At 42.3% G+C, this 17,162-nt stretch overlaps 1 protein-coding gene across 2 annotated transcripts in view; it reads left to right on the plus strand.

The window, feature by feature from the left end:
• TMEM154 (transmembrane protein 154) overlaps positions 1-7,835 on the plus strand; it is a 57,977-nt gene extending 50,142 nt beyond the window's left edge. Inside the window, exons 7-9 of one of the 2 annotated variants that reach the window (XR_016019069.1) lie at positions 781-4,950; positions 5,293-5,380; positions 6,508-7,835. The gene's annotated coding sequence lies outside the window, so the exon portion shown is untranslated. Of the gene's footprint in view, positions 1-780; positions 4,951-5,292 lie in introns of both variants that reach the window. The other variant, XR_012498179.2, reaches the window with a different exon arrangement.
• The last annotated feature ends 9,327 nt before the right edge of the window (positions 7,836-17,162 follow it).

Raw genomic sequence — 17,162 nt, forward strand, 5'->3', positions numbered from 1 at the left:
ACGCCTCGTGCATATAGTTTCCTCCTGCGGGAGGTAAGTGAGCGGATGGAGAGATTCACTGTCATGATGAGTCACTGCCTGGATCTGGAACAAACACACCTACGAAGATACACGGGGTGTAGACTCAGTAAGCAAGCGGCTAACTGGCACTTCTGAAACCAATTACTGTCCGTGATTCGTTTTCCTATTTTTTTCCCCCCTTCATTTTTCACTGCCTTGGAGATAGCTGTCTAAAGCAGCAGCCTGCACATTCTCTCCATTAAACTGCAGAGCTCTGGTTCCTTCTCTACTTTTAGAGTCCTGGGAGCCAGACTCAGTACAGAGGGGAGAAATGAGGGCAGGGCTAAAGAGGAACATATAAAAAATAAATGAGCCATTCATAAAAATGAATATTATTACCAAAAGGAGCCGTCTGCCAACATCACCCTGTATATATTCACTCAGCTGCTGAGCTCTGTACCAACACGGAATTAAGCCAATGCATCATCTTTTTAGTGGTTGCTCTGTTGATTTACTATTAACTTTAAACAACCAATTGCGAAATGAGCGCCTCCCTTTGCCATAATGAAGATGAGGCTTCACCCGGTGCTGTTTTTTGAATCACGTAAGCTTGAAAATTGGTAAAATAAATTTAGCTGTGCTTAGTACACTCTTACAGCTGTCCGAAGAAACCAGATATTTCGGAGGGGGGTGGAGGGTGGGGGCAACTGTTGACTCAACCAGCTTCATGAAGTCATTTGCACAAGTTCTAAAAACGGACTTTGTTTTTCTTTAACTTAGCATATCTTTCTCGGAGAACTCAAAATGCCAAGAAGTTGGGCCTTTTTGCTGTCTCCACGAGCAACTGAAGAGGGCTTCATTTTCTTCACCCTGAGAGACATGCATATTGGATGCCTGTCTTTTCCTCTGAGGACTGACTACAGGTCTTTCTAGGTGACAGTATGAAAGAAGCCCAAAGACCCTTCCTGTCGACAGCACGTTCCTGCGGACAATCTGAGCACCTCCTTCTTATTTCTTGCCAGCCGTTTGCTGGGTCGCATGGGTCCTTTTGTTCTTTGCTTCTCACAGTTGGTCTTTGTGCTCTGGCCCCCGGGGGAAGTTGTGACTCTGAAGAAAAGCCACTGCTTTCCACACGTAGCTTGTGGAGCCAGTGTCATTACTTTGCAGCCACACCTTGTAAATCTCTCCAGGCTACAAGCTTGTGTCTGTCCCCTGCGGTTCCGAGAACAATCCGCTGCAAAGGCTGACAGGAAGGGCCATTATGGTCGCTGATGTTCTCACCATCTGGAATGGTTACAGTTGTCAGGATCGTGGATGACTCACCGTGCTGAGGAATCATTTCTCTAATGGCAGCACTAATCAGGAGGGACGAGACCGTTGCTAAGTGCCCCTGCATGAAGAAAATACCCTGCCAGTTAAAAGGAACGGCCATTGATTTGCGTTGGCCCATTTGAAAATAAAGTGACTTGGAATGTCGTCCTTGGTTCTGCCTAATAGCAGGTCATTCTTCAGGTCAGGAGCCAGCACCTTGGGCCAACCGTCAGGAGCCTTGGCTGTTTCTCTGGGCGAGGACCTGGGCCTGGCTCCCTGTCCTTCTCCTCTGTGCCCAGCTGGGTCCTGAGGAGACTGGGCAATTGTTTGATTGAGGCTCAGCAGTTTGGTGTGAAAAGAGGCAGCGCAAACAGACGTGAATACAGTTTTTATGCAACCCCCTCCTATCAGCGTTTGCCTCAGTGCTATTTTGTGCAAACTTAACCTGGCCAAAGGGATGTTGCGACTGTCACAGTTGGCCCTTGTGGAAATTCCCATCAGCAGCTGGAAGCTCTGAGGACTCACCAAGCTCACCCTGAACCTTAGCTGTTGCCTCCAGAAGGAGCCCTGACAACTCCTTGATTTTGGACTTCCAGCCTCCAGGACTGTGAGAGAATACATTTCTTTTGTCTTATGCCACTCAGTTTGTGGTAATTTGTTATGGCAGCCCTAGGAAACTAATTCAGTGAGGGAACCAGCAGACCCTGAGATCATAAGAAGAAGACACCCGACGAGAGCCAGACAGACACCCCTTAGGACTAAAAGTTTTCATTAGCTCTTCTGTGAGTTATTGCACCCAATATCTTTAGCATTTGTGCTGCAGGTGGCTGTATTGTAAAACATAGAAAGTTTTCACTCCATCTTGGGGTTGATTCATTAGAATCCACTCCTTTATAACCATCAAGAAGTCCTGAGTCCAAGCTGAAAGCTCATCCCTGGCCTTTTCCCACTGGGCAGAAGCAAGAATGCAATGACAGTTTTTTCTGGAGGAGGCAGTTCAGGGTGTCTTTTGTAACCTTTTCACATTCATTGCCATGTGGTGATCCTCTTCCCAGCCTTCTTTTTCTCCTTGGCCTTGCCTTATGCAGTTGCTTACCCATTTTGCCTTACATGATCCTAAAAATCATGTAAGGAAATCCAACAGCATCCTAGATCTTAAGATAAAAGCCAATACTTTTGTAGCATTTACCTCTTACCAAATGAACTAATTGAATCCTCATAACCGAACTGTTACTATCCCCCTTTCACAGACAATAAAACTGAAGCCCTGAGAGGCTAACTTGCCCAAAGTCAACAACCAGTTGGTGATGGGACTGAGACACAAACCCACAAAGTCTGGCTCGACACTAACTACTTTGCATAACTACTATGCAGACCGCCTCCAAGGTTGGTGACAAAGGAAAAAGCACCAGATGCCATCTTCTGCTTCCCAGTGTTGACTATTCCTTTGGGACTGTCCCACTTGAGAATGGAGCTCCCCCTCGTTGCACACTGACCCAGGCGAAGACTAACAACTCTACCCTTAATTCCTCACAGCACAATCATGAATGAGCTGAAATCAGTGAAGCAAGCCTCAACAAACATGACAGAGAGTAACAACATGTTACAACACCCACTGGCTCCCAGGCTGTCTCCACAATGGAGGGAAGGGGTCAAAAAATTCTGTCTAAATCCTGGCAGGGAGAAGTCATGAGGAGAAGGGGTTGCCCTTCCTGTCTACCTGTCCTCCCACGTCTAGCTCCCTGCTGAGGTCCAGCCTCCTTCCCTGGGAGTGAACACACACACACACACGCGCACACACGCACACACACACCCTGCTGGGAAAATTCCTCTCTCTGCCCACATGGATGTGGTTTTACCCTGTAATCTCCACAGGACCCCTACATCCTAATACAACACAATAAACCTGGTGTCACATACCCTGAGACCTGCAGACCCAGGAGTAAAAGGAGAAAGTGTCCCTAGATGCTCTCTACAATGGACGGGGGCGTTTCTGGCTCATTCTTATCTCTATTAGCCATATTTATTCACTGCTATAATCAAAAAGACATTCTGTAAAAGAAGTGAATAGAACAAAAGGAACTGACTTTACTGATGTGTATAAGGAACATTTAGAAACAAATGTTCTGTGTACTCATTGCAGTGTGAAGACGTGGTCATAGCAGACTCAGGGTGTTATCCAATTAGCCCACAACACTTAGAAGATGCACCTGACAATGACACGGCTGTAAGAGTTAACACCTGCCTTCCAGGAAGCTGTCCCCAGCTTAAGTGCCTTCTTCTGTTCCCTACCGCCAAAAACTGGCTTCTGATTTCTGCCTGTGCCAAAGACTCCAACAATTAACTCTAGGCTTGGGTGTGAGGTGTTAGACAATTTCAAATTTAGGGACACTTCAGTGCTGGTCAAAGAATGTGCACAATGGAGAAGTGAAAGTACGGTTTTGCTTGGGGACAATCTGCAGCGCACTTTCTTAAACCACTGCCTGATGAGAGAGTTGTTGTTCCCCCCTCCCCCCGCAGTTGAAACCTATTTCTGGTTTTGAAGTAAACACAAGGTTCTGTTATATGCTGAAAATCAAGTTATCTGTGTTTCAAAACGACTTCTGGGTCAACATAGCAACTTGTTATAGTGATTATGGTAGTGCTTTAGGGTCAAGTTCTTCAAAAGACAAATAAGATATTCCCAAATGTTATTATGTTGAAATATTAAACATTAAAAGTGCAATTTTCCAACAGGTCATAGTCTGGGCTATCATGAAAGCAGTTGAGTACAGGGTAACCTCCAGCAGAATCTAGAAAGATGCGTAGAAAGTGAAGGTTATCGATTTTCTGAGTTAAGGAGCTGGAAGGAAACTTAGTGATTCCATTTCTTATTTTAAAGATGGGGGGGAGGGAGTTTTGTGGGTAAGTTTGGAAAAATTCACCAGCCCCCAGAAGGGATAATTTTTAGCCCTGGGAAGCATTCACATCTGGCCTCTGAGTTGCCTGTGCTGTACTCCGAGCCATGGCTTGTTTTCTAGTGGTTGACCTGAACTGAATGCCACAGTGAACCAGACAAGGGCCTCTTCGTCATTTTTAACACTTGTCTTGTACTTAACGCCCGTTCGGCTCACTTAAGGTTGGAGGCATTTCACTTTTTTTTTTTTTTTTAAACCTCAGAGCTGACTGGTTGCATTAATCACGGCAACCACACTCGATGCTCTTATTCAGTGTCACCAGTGATGGCGAAAGTCTAGTATTTACAGCATCGGTTCTTAGTTGCTTGCTTTCTCTCTCGTTCTCTTTCTGTTTTTGTTTTGTTTTATTGCTAATTAAATTCCTCTTAACCTTCCGACTGGCTTCATTTTGGCCCATCTACTAAGCTAAGGACCAGGAGGCCTGGATTTGAAGCTTAATCCGCTATTGCAGAATGGTTTGAATGTAGAGTCGTCATTTAAATTCCTCTGCACCTCATTTTCTCCTATGTAATATGCAATTCATGAACCGAAGAATATTTCATTGAATGTGGCCTTAGATGCTTTTTAGTACAGCAAAACGTGTTTTGCTTTCTCTTTTTTGCAGATGAAGGAGTCGAAGACAAGAAAAGGTAAATGAATTGCCCGAAACTACCACCTCACAGGATTGCGAACGAAAAATGAGGTAATGAGCAAAGGCTATTATAATAACTTATTTAATACTCTGAATTCATAGTTGCCTTTGGCAAAAATATTGAGGTTGATAAAGCCTGTTTGCTTCCCTTGCCCTTCAGCTCCCTACTTACCTCTGAGAACCGTTAACATTTGCAGCCATTGTTTATCAGGAGGGACCGGTAGTGCAATCATAGTATGTCTGCTGTGACTTTTGACATTACATTTAAGGACAGCTGTATTTATATACCTCCAGAAATATACTATGAGAAGTAGTTTTAATTAAGCAACGTTTAGAAGTATGACGGTCGCATGCTGGTAGCTTCTCAATGTTGGCCTTTTATTACTTCTACAGAATCTTGAAGATACAAGGTTAGTGCTCAGTGAGACAGTGCCTACAGAAACACAGACAAGATGTTGGCAACTTAGAACATGGTCTCTGGGTATGAAAATTGTTCTCTATGCTTCCCTCCTAAAAGCTTGATCATTTGGAAGGCAACCCAATATGAAACAAAGTTAATTTAGAAAGTACATGTGAATGAAATGTGATTACTTTTCAAATAGCTTCATTTCAATGCAATTGGGCTATTTTTAGTTAAAATATTGGCCTAAAGTCTCAGAGCAGACCCAGAAGTACACCTTGGTTCAAGGCTGCAAACAAGAGTTTCAGTGCCAGGGGCTCATGTTAGGCCTTGGACTAACAGCACTGGAATCACTGGGGAACTCCTTTAAAATGAAGATTTTCTAGGTCCTCACACTAGATATCTAGGTCCTCACAATATCTACTGGTGGGATACATTGGCGATATGCCCAGGTACTCTTTGATAGCTATCGAGTTATTTTAAACCTAAGGTGGAGACAATTTGCAGCAAAAGTTCAGTGATATTCAGAATCCCAGCAGAGACTAGGTGGCATGCTCAAACTGGGTAATTTAAAGAAAGAGTAAAAAGGGGAGACTTACAAAGACATGGGTAAGTGGTAGGTAAACCCACAAAGGATGGTGCAGTACCCCAAGACTAGCAATAGTAGGAAGCCACTACCACCCTAAGCCTAAAGGGCCAAGGAAAGGGAGTGGTTATTGGAACAAACTGAGAGTAGTCATACGGAAAGGGCCACCTCCCAGCATTAGTGGGCCTTGTAAAGCAACGCTCATAGCAGCCAAATTATTCACAATAGCCGAAAGGTGGAAACAAGCCCCATGCCCATCAACAGATGAATAGATAGCAAAATGTGGTACATACACACAGTGGAATATTATTCAGCCTTAAAAAGGAAAGAAATTCTGATATATGCTACAACACGGATGAACCTTGAAAACATTTTGCTAAGTGAAATAAACCAGTCAGAGGACAAATATGATGGCTTACTTTATAAGAGGTACCTTGGCAAATTCATGGATACAGACAGTACACTAGAGATTACATTGGCTAAAAGGAGGGGGTAACGAAGAGTTATTGTTTAATGGGTGTGGAATTTCTGTTTGGGATGATGAAAAGTTCTTGAAATGGGTAGTAGTGATGGTTACACAACACTACGTTACTTTATGTATATTTTGCCATGATTTAAAAAGTGCAGATAAGAAGGAAAGGAGACGGATGCAGCCAAATCACAGCAATTCTTCAGGGAGCAGTCTGGAGGATAAAAATCCACTTCTTTGTCCTTTCACCCTCCAATGGTGGCCAGAGTCTCATGGGTTGAACCTACTGGGCTGCACAGAAGGAGAGAGCCCACTGATGTAGTTCATGAAGGTCAGCCTTGCAGGAAAAGAGAAGATCTGAAGGGACAAAAGGAAGCTGGATGATGTGGGTCCTGTCATTCAATTATCTGTTCTCTAGAGGACACATCAAACCTACGAACCAACAACAAAAAGGTGCTGGTATGAGAAAAGCTGGTGTGGCAGGTGTTTTTTCTTTATCTGGAAACAACTGCACACAACCAGTTAAACACAGCAGTGTGTTTTCCAATTAACCTAGAAAAATCTTTGCTGAAGTGCCATGATGTTCATTTGTACCTTTTGATCTAGAAAGCCCACTCGTAGGAATCTACCTTAAGGAAATAATGAGTCATGTAGACTAAAAATTACATCCAAGGAGATTCACTGAAACATCATTCATGATCACAAAAAACGAAGTAACTAAATGTCCAGCATGCACAATATAATATTAAGTGAGAAAACAGGCTACAAATTGAGTATGTGGTGTAATGCCAGTTGTATAAGAGGCTGCAGAGTACAATAAAACATTAGAGTGGTTATCTTTGAATGACTGAATTATGAATGATTTCTTTTTTCTTTTTCAAGCTTTCTTATTTTTCAACATTTCTATATTAAACACGATGTCCTTTGATAATCCAGAAACAGCAATACGTGTTATTTTTAAAAATCCTCATGCCTGCCTCACATGATAAATATCCTCAGTATAGAGGCCTGCAGAATCTTCTCTGCTGTCCTATAGAAAAGGCATTGATTGCCTGCTGGCTACCATTAATTTGAAGGGGAGCAGCCAGGGGGGAGGGCAGCATCTCCTCTGAAATAGCGTGTGTGGCTGAGGGTGCAGCTTCCTTTAATGGAATATTGCTAAACAATGAAATTCTATCTTCTGCAGGAGATTATTTCTGCTGGCTGTGCAAACGTCAGGCTGGAGCCTGCCCTTGGAGAGGAGGCTGCATTACGATGTATTTGTAAAATCAGCAGAGCCTATGCATGAACGGTCACAGTGGTTGGTTTTACAAGCTTCTCACAACGGGCATCTGCGCATAGAAAACCATAGCTCAGAGTAGATTTAACCTATTGTGCCTCCTTCTAATTTTATGCTTTGCCATTTTGAAAGGGTATTGTTTTACCCAAGTGTAAAATGACTTCATAGACATATGAAATGACAATATATTCACTTAAACCTGGTACAATCTGGCCTCCCTTTGACACCTTGTTTAATCACTTCTCACCCTTGCACCACTCACACTCTGGGGCAGGAACCTGCTATCAGCAATGCCAGGTGAGTGCAGGAATGTGTGCTTCCAGAAGGAATTGAGTGTTGCTTGGGAACGACAGCTTTGGAAGGCCCTCTCCTTGGATGTTTGACACAATTCTTCCCAAGACTGCAGGAGTCTTCCCCAAGAAAACGGACAGCTACATAGGTCAGAGACCCTGCTGGATCTGCTCAGTCCTGGGCCCCCAGGCTTAGACTGCCTAGTAGTGACAATTTAGTGGCACAGAGACACCTGTCTTGACACCATGTCATTGCATAAAGTCAGCAGATGGTAGGAGTTTTTAATGCACACAGACTGTGCTTCCTTCACACTGAAACTTGGTGAAGTCCCCCAATTTTTCATCCCGTCTGCCTTCCCCCAAGGATAACTTGCTGTCAACTTTACCTTCAAATCATCTGCTGGGGTTGTGATATTTTAATCCGGGAAATTAATTTTGCCGTTAGTGAAATCAAGAAAACAGTACAAAAGGTTACAAGAGTGCTTTAAATTCTTAAAAATCAGAACAGAAAAATGAGCCATTGAGAGAAGTCATTCTTAGCCAATTATGTTAGGCACAGCAAAGCAAACAAACAAAAACAAAAACAAAAAAACTTGTGTAGCTTTTCAACACACTGCTTGGGTCACATTCCCAAAGATTCTGACCTAATAGGTCTTGGGTGGAGACAGCACATCTGTATATTGAAAATGCTCCACTTAAGTGCAACTGCATTAGAAAAATTAGTGGATAAAATGAAGCAATTCTCATGGTATTTGTTGTTAGTAGATATATTTTTTTCTTTTATACTTGGTTACATCCGGACAAGAAGACATTTACCCACTGTGTATTCTCACCCCAGACTACTTTAAGATCTGACTGAGATGGAAGAAGGTAGCCCCCTTCACATAAAGCAGAAGGATTATCGCCCTGTATTAATAATGTCTTTTTATAACTGAGTGGCTCACTTTCCCCACAGTTTTCCAAGTTATGCCTGGGAGCTTTCTGGTCGTAAGCCAGACTGGGAGGGAATTCGTATTTCCTAATGACTAATATAGCATTATTTCTAGAGAGAAATTAAGTGTGAGCATAAATAGCTTGGCCAAGTATACAACAGATGAAGGCAGGCGTATTTGAAGATGCCCAAAGATGCAGAGCATAATACTGTGGTTGCATTTGATTCTAAATATAATGCATCTATTCACATAGAAGAAGATGGATTTTTTAAAAAAATCAATATTGGGCAAAACCTTAATTCTTTCTTTTTTATTTTCTTCTACCCTACATAAATGCATCGCACTACTGAAGTTATCAAATCAAGTTATCAGACAAGGCCAGAAGGGGAGGTAAGGCTGCCTAGGTTTTTTTATGGATGTGACCAGAGTTCTGAAAAAGTTGTTAAACTACCATGTCAGGTACCTAGTCAATGTTCATTTAACAAAAGGAAAGTGTCGCAACCAAAGGATCACTTTTTATTAACTTAAAAATACAGAGCGGTGATTGTATGTTACTATTACTTCATAGCCAATTATTCCATTGGTCTGGTTCGAGCCCTCAGAAAAGTTCTTGATAGCGCCTGCTGCAAAGGAAAAGACACAGATTCATTTTCAAGGAAAGGACACAGATTCGTTTTCCAGCAGCAATGCTTTCAAAAACAATGACGCTTTGTGGACTCTCAGCAAATACAAAGTGATCCATACAGAAGAAGTGGGGGATTTATTCTCCGAGAAAAAGAGATATTACCAACTTGAATAAACTCTTCAAAATTTCTCAGGTGGTTTAGGATTTCTGTCCCCTATCTTATTAGGGATAAGTTAGAAGGACAGACTTCCAAATGCTATCTGGGATAAAAATAATAGTAATAGCTGGACAAGAAATTCCCTTGACCATGAGACTACCTGAGATGAAGTCATGAGCAGTGCTACCCTGCGGCTCAGATTTTGAGGACTCCCCTGTAAGCCTGCCACTGTTACACGGGAGTTTATGTTTAAAGTTCTGCAGCATCTGCCCTAGATCTTTCCAGAGAAAGGATTGCCGAGCGGGAGCTGAATGATCACATCATTCACACTTGAGCTCAACGCGATGAGCACATTTGTTTGTCCTCATTAAGCGAGGTGTAGCAGGCGTGACAACGTGCAGAGGCAGTGTGCTGGGGTGCGGCCAGGGAGCCAGGCTGGTCAGGAGAGCTGGGCTCTGCCCGCAGTCTGCCTGTGGCGAGCTCTGCAGCCTGGGGAAATCAGCTGCCTCTCTTAGATCTCTGAGAACTCATCAATAGGAAGAGGCATTTAGGTAGAAGATTCCCAGAAGCCCCTGGGGTCCCAGGAAATGCCCACAGCCACCTCAGGGTGCTAGAGGAAGGCCAAGCAAGGGCAATGTCTAGAGGTCCTTGGACCCATTTCAAACAGGGCATCTCTAATTGGATCCTTTATATATATGAGTTCTAAGTGAGACTGATTTTAAAAAAGTACGAAACCCCCAAGACTAGCTAACCTTCACATAAAAAGGCAAAGTGAGAGTCCGATACCATTCTTCATGGTTGAACTTAATGGTGGTTAGGAACATGGAGTCTGGAGCTGACTTGCCTGAGTTCAATCCTCATCTCTTCTGTCTAGAGCTGTGTGACCCTGGGCAACTTTCTTAACTTCTCTGTGCCTCAGTTTCCTCATCTGTAACCTGAGTGTAATAACAGTACTTGCCTCATGGGATTCTCATGAGGATTTGATGAGGTAATATAGACGAAGGCCTCGGAACAGTGCCTGGCACATAAACAAGTGTTTCTTATTATTATTGGCGCCAGCTAGCAGCCAGCTTCTGGGCCAGCATCGTTAATAAAGCCACAAAAGGAAACGCAGAAGAGCTCACTCATTCCCTGTAAAGGTGCTCGGGAGCATAATTGGATTGGCTGGAAGTGCCTTTCTAAATGGTACTGTTGGTTTCTGATTCACATTTGGGAAGAAAAGCAGAACAGAAGGTGATAAATTCCTTTATGGGAGAGCTTGGCAGGAAAGGCAGATGCGACTGTAAAGTTAATTGGTGAATGGGAGGTGGAAGTCCCGGGCCAAGACAGGCTGTTGGCTTGAGCCTGTTCTCTCTCTCCTGCTCAGGGGTTTATGGTGATGAATTCATTAGAGATTCTGCAAGGCCATTCTTGGGTGGCTGCTGGTCCTGTCTTTGCCCAGACAGGGCTGATGTCAGCATGTAGTTTATGGCGTTCTGCAATCCTCTGGAGGATTCCAGGAGCTTATGGAGCCTCTCCAGGCTGCTGGCCAGCTCGCTGAACAGTGAATCCCCTTTGGATCTTGTGTATCCCAACCTGCTTGTCTCTCATCATTTTTGTTGTTGTTCTCTGCACAAGCACTGGGGCATGAGAAATAAACTCCACAGTTCCTTAGGTAAGATTCATTTTTCTAGCCCCGCTGGCTTGAGTCTCTGAGAATCTGGCTCCATTTCTCAGCCCCTTCTCGAATTCACACAGGGCACGGATGACGTAACACACCAGGAATATACTGAGTTTAAGATGTGCAATTTAAGATTGCAAAATGTATCATTATTTTACCACTAAGAAAGCAACAAATACCTACTAATTCAACTTGAACAGGAGCTTTTAAGAAAAATCAGTGTGCAAAGGCTCCTTCAGATTTTGACACAGGTTTTTTAAAAAAATCACATGTCACTCTTGTGCCTCCACGAAGAGGAAAATATTAGGTAAGGGTATTCTTAAGGCATTTTTGCTTGCAGAGCTCTGGATCACTTTGTAACTCTTGGTCAGCAACAGCGATGTTTCTTCACATAATATCTCCTGTGCCATCGGGAGCATCGGGTGTGTAGGATGTTAATGTCAAATCATTGCATACATTTCTGAGGACATTGTCAATGGCCTGGGGACTCAGCACAGGCAGTGCCAGCCAGGCACACATCACAGTTGAAATGCCCTATGAACAACCACAGCAGGTTTGTGCTTGTGCCAGCAATGACAACTCCTTCTCGACTGCCACCAGGCCAGCCGCGACTGTAAGATGCATCCCAATGGAAGGATCATTTACATGTGAAAAAAAAATATATGCACATAAGAATCCATGAAATTGGTAATAAAGATGTACGCTTCTTTCTTTAAGAGGATAGGTTTAATTCCCAGGAGGCTTTTTAAGGATGGTTGAAAAGCGGCACCTCGTCTCATCCTATTAGTGAGAAGGTACAAGCAAATTTGTGGCCTTTACTAGGAGCTTGATAATCGCTCCCCTCAGAGTATGCTGCTTCCAGCAGATTCCAGAGGGGAGAGCCAGCCTTGAGAGAGGACAACTGCTCCTGATGTGTTTTACATTCCCCCAAAGTGTCCTCCCCTGAAACAAGAGTCATTTATTTGTGTGATGTCATTGTTATTCGCTGTTAAAATACAAACACCCTTAAAAAGGTCACTCAGTGTTCCTCCTGCTTGATTAATGATTTCTCCCTTCTAGAGTGGGTTTTGCAAGAGGTTTATTTAAAGGAGCCAACCTTTTAAAAAGAAAAATCTCTGAATGTTTCTGTAGTGTTAAGTTTAGATCACAAAACTCCCACATTTTATATGATTCCATTTACATAAAATGTCCACAATAGGCAAATCTGTAGAGACAGAAAATAGATTAGTGGTTACCAGCGGCTGACGGGGATGAGGGGGAATGGGAATGACAGTTAATGGGTACAGGGTTTGCTTTTGGAGGGAGACAACAGTTCTAAAATTAGATTGTGGTGATGGTTGCTCGACCCTGCAAATATACTAAAAATGTCAAATTCTACACTTTCAATGTAGGATATGTGAATTCTACCTCAATAAAGGAGTTAAAAAAAACAACAACCACAAAACAACAACCTAAACAGAAGTTCTTTTATGCTGAGTCCAGTAATGTTTACTTAATAAGAACTTAGAGTTATTTTGCTCAAATCAATTCACCAAACTCAACAAAGTAAAAAGCTAGGGCTGTGGCAAAGAAGAGTTGATCTCTCCTCTAAGGACCCCACAATCAAGAAGGGGCAGGAGAGAGAGACCTAACATAAATCACTCTGGAGGACAGAGGAACTCTTTTGAGAGGCTTTGAGGATGCAAGGGCCTGCGGTGGCCACCTGTTACCCAGAAAATTTTCTCCTCCTCACCCCTACTAGTTGATTCTTTGCTTTCTGTTGAGCTCTTCCCGTAAGCTCTCAGAGAAGTAGAGAGGATGTTTATAACTTCTAGTTTTAGTGCTCACTTAAGACATTCTCCTATCCTGCCCAGAAGTCGTTCATTGGCTGATATAAACACCCTGGTTTTGCTGTTCAACCTACTTTGTGTAGACTCTGCTCAGCTTCTGTTCCTCGTATGGGCATCTTTGCTCTCTGGGGCAGTAACCCTGCACACACACACGTGCAGGCACACGTGCCACTTCTGTTGTGGGGAGTATTTCATTTCAGGGAAAAGCTGACAGGCTCTGGGAAGGCCAGTGTGGCCTCTCGACCCAGCGCTCCTGGCCCTGAACTATTTCCTTCCTCAATCAATTGATACATGCTAATATAATGCTATAACAAACCAAAGATAGAGACTTCATTCACACAGTAGATATTCCTGTCCATCTCTACCATCATGGTGGCTAATCAAAAATTTGCACACTTATTTTTTATAGGTAAAAATAAATGAAAGAATAGTATAAAATCAACTTGCTTTCTAGTTCCATAATGTCACTCACTGAAGACTGCTTTCCTTCAAAATATTCGAATACACTGGCTAAATGACACTATGTGGTATTTTAAGCTGCTTACCAAATTAACAGACAGCAGGAATTCAAACCAGATGTTTTTAAAAATGCATTCTTCATACACCAGGAAAAGATCCCAAACTCTGAGGGGATTCCAGATGTCTGAATGTTTTATCTGAACAAGTTCCATGATGATAAAACCCTCGTCGTTCATTTTGCCAGATCAAATGATTTCTTTATTGTGACTGATAACTGAACAACAGCAGCCTTGGCTAATACCGCTATTGACATTGTCTCTTCCCAAAAAAAACAAGGAGAGGAAAGTGCTGAATTCTTAAGGATGCCTTGTGATTACTTCCATCAGCATCTTCAATCTTCAGTTAAACATCCCCAACAAATATACACATTAATGCCTCTTTTTCCTTGTAGGCCAGTTTGTGGAGAGAGCACTGTTCCTTAAAATTATTTCGTTGGCTTATATTCTCCAATGATTTTATAAGAACTTCCAGACTTCCAAACAATGGAAAATTGTTTTAAATTTTTGAAGGTTTAAACAGTTCCCCCCCCCCTTAAAAGTCAATTCTCTTGTGTTCACAGTGTATAAATCATTCATTCAACAAATATGAATATACTATTAACTAGTGAAAAGATAAGTGGCAGGAAAAAAAAGAAAAAAAACACTGAGGAGAAAAAAGATAAGTGGCAGAAGCACTTGATGATTAATAAACAAAAGATGCATAAGTAAATATTCAATAACTGTTATCAGTGAAAAGATGCAGTGGGGTATTCACTGTGTGTGTGTGTGTGTGTGTGTGTGTGTGTGTGTGTGTGTGTGTGTAATTAGAGCGAGGCCCCTTGAAGGAGATCACATTGAAGCTGAGACCTAAAGAATGAACAGAAAAGGGACAAACAAATAAGGAATAGGGTCCCAAGCAGAAGGAACAATAAGGACAAGACTTGATGTAGAAAAGGGATTGGCATCTTTAGTTAGAGAGAAAGGAGTTCAGTATCCCTGAGATGTATGGAGCAAGGGAACAGATGGGAGAAGATAGGAACAGGGGAAGAGGCCAGATCCTGTAGGCCATGAAAGAAGCTTAGACTTTATTGAAAGTACAGTCCATTTAAGGTCGTCAAACAGTGATGAATCATGATTCAATTCATGTTTTTTTAAAAAAAACATGCTGGCTATTTTTTTGGCAGGAAGCAAGAGGGGAAACAGGGAAATCAAGCCACTACTGCAGCGATCAAGGAAAGACTGGAAAATAGCTTACGGCTGGAGAGAAACTGTTGAGGATGAGACATATTCAGGGAAGTAGAAATGGCAGGATTCATTGAAAGTGAGAGAAAAGAAGAAGGGAGGAATTAAATATGGCAGGGCCTGTTAGATTTAGCAGCCGGGTGGAGGATGGTAGCACTCACTGAGGTGAGGAGGAAAACTAGGAGAGGAAATGTTCTGGAGTGGGATTGGGTTGGATCTAGAGTTTTATTTTGGAGATACTGACTTGGAGGTGCTTGTGAGGAAAGTTCTGAATTCTGAAGGACGGTCACATTCTAAGACTCTTCTGTGATTATTTCCATCGGTGTCGTCAATCTTAAGTTAAACGGGGGAAACAGCGAGAAGGCAGTTTGAGAAGTAGGGTGAATACAGAGGGTGCCAAAAATATGCATACACATTTTAAGAAAGGAAAACTGTATTAAAATTGTAATACTCAATATATACTGATAACAAAAGATGAATACAAGTCACATTTGACTTCTGCAATTACAAGAGGTGTTCAAAGTGGTTACCATCAGCGTCCAGACACTTCTGATGACAGTGAACTACTGCTTGAGCAACATTGACCAAAGTGTTCACTTGTATACATTTTTGGCACCCCTGGCATATGGGGTGTATAAACTTAGAGGAGAGGCCTGGAGAAGTATTTAAAACTGTGAGAATAAATGAACTGCCCATCGGAGAGGATATTGTGAAAGAAGAAATTGGGGCTCCAGACTGAATCCTGGAAACACTCAACATTTAAAGACTGTGTTGAGATAGAAAGTGGAGATGGTCACTCATTTCAAGAGGAGGAATTTTAATAGAGTGCTGGAAGCTGGAGCCACATGGAGACTTGGGAGAACCCAAAGGTCATGGTGGTTTTAAATGCTCTGTTTAGTCCAACTGCGTATAAAGTTTAGTTTACAAGTAAATTCCCACAGGCAGCACAACTCCAAAAGTCAAGCAAAATGTCTAATGTCCTGCAGGAGCCTTCATTTCTGGAGGAAAGAGAAATGAAAGAACTTATGCAGAACTTGTAACATAAAAGATTTGGCAATGTGTGTAGTAAATTTCAGTAAACAGATCAAAGAACAGGTTTTTGTTTAAGTGGGTGGATTTATTTACTGTTAAATATTTCGGCATAAAAATGTATGCACACTGTGAGTGAAACTATATTCAAACCATGCGTGTGGGAGGTAACATGCAAAAACGAAGTTCTGTTTGAGTTATGGTTTTAAAAAAAATTAGAAGGTTTATATTGCTACTACATTATCTTTCTCTAAATGAAAAAAAAAATTATTTCATGTGACATGGAAAGAAACTCAGGTTTTTGTGGTTTCTGCTCAACGGGTATACATTTTTTGGCAGATGAGGAATCCCCAGACCAGATAGGTATGGAATGACCTCAGGCCACGCAGCGAGGCAGTGTGGGAGGACCAGTAACAGGTCTTTCTCATCATTGTGTATAATTCTGTTCCCACTGTTTCTTTAGTATTACAAAATCATCAACCCCCGTAACTACAATCCATTTCTCATTTTACTTCCTAACTTTTTTGTGACAAGATCAGAGTTAGTGATCGAAGCAGCATTATTTATCCGCATAATTTCCCACTTTGCTTTTTACACCGAAACACGATTCCATGGGTTTCTTTCACCAGGTGGCTGAATCAGCATGGCTTCCAAGCCCTGGCTGTACTGGTTGCAGATGGAAATCAAGGGGGTAGGTAGTTGCCTTTTTTTTTTTTTTTTTAAATTAGTTTCAGGTGCACAAGACAAAGCAAAACTTAGAGGTAGTTGCCTTAATGCTATCAGCTAAAGGCTAAAGTTTGTTACCCAATTATTGGCACCTTCCAACCCTGAGCCAGCAGAAAGCCTCTCAATCTAGTTCCTGAGGTCAAAGGTGAGATGGGCAAGGGAAGAGAAGGAGCAGAAGGAACGTAGAAGAGACAACAGTCAATCTTCACTGACATCTCTGGATTGGCAAGGGCAGCCTCCTCCTAGAGCTTGCACAGGTCAGTCTTACCATCTGTTTTTCCTGCCTAAGCATTTATTAAGTGCTTTGGGTGGTCACTGTGTTTGTTGCTAGTCAGATCCTTAAAAGAGCTCACTTTGATTATTGATTACGAGAGACAGAAAAATGTAGACTATGTGTCCTTTTGAAATGCAAATAACTCTGAGAACAGTAATAATAACAGAGAGAAAATGCACTTTTTAGAAAAGGTAACAAGAAGTTTCACACAAAGGTAGCATAAAAGTAAAACGGCATAGACTCTGGAGACCTAGATTAAGCCTTTTGA

Source organism: Rhinolophus sinicus, chromosome 15 (genome assembly GCF_057876585.1).
Source record: "Rhinolophus sinicus isolate RSI-liver-muscle chromosome 15, RSI-T2T, whole genome shotgun sequence".
Lineage (NCBI taxonomy): Eukaryota > Metazoa > Chordata > Mammalia > Chiroptera > Rhinolophidae > Rhinolophus > Rhinolophus sinicus.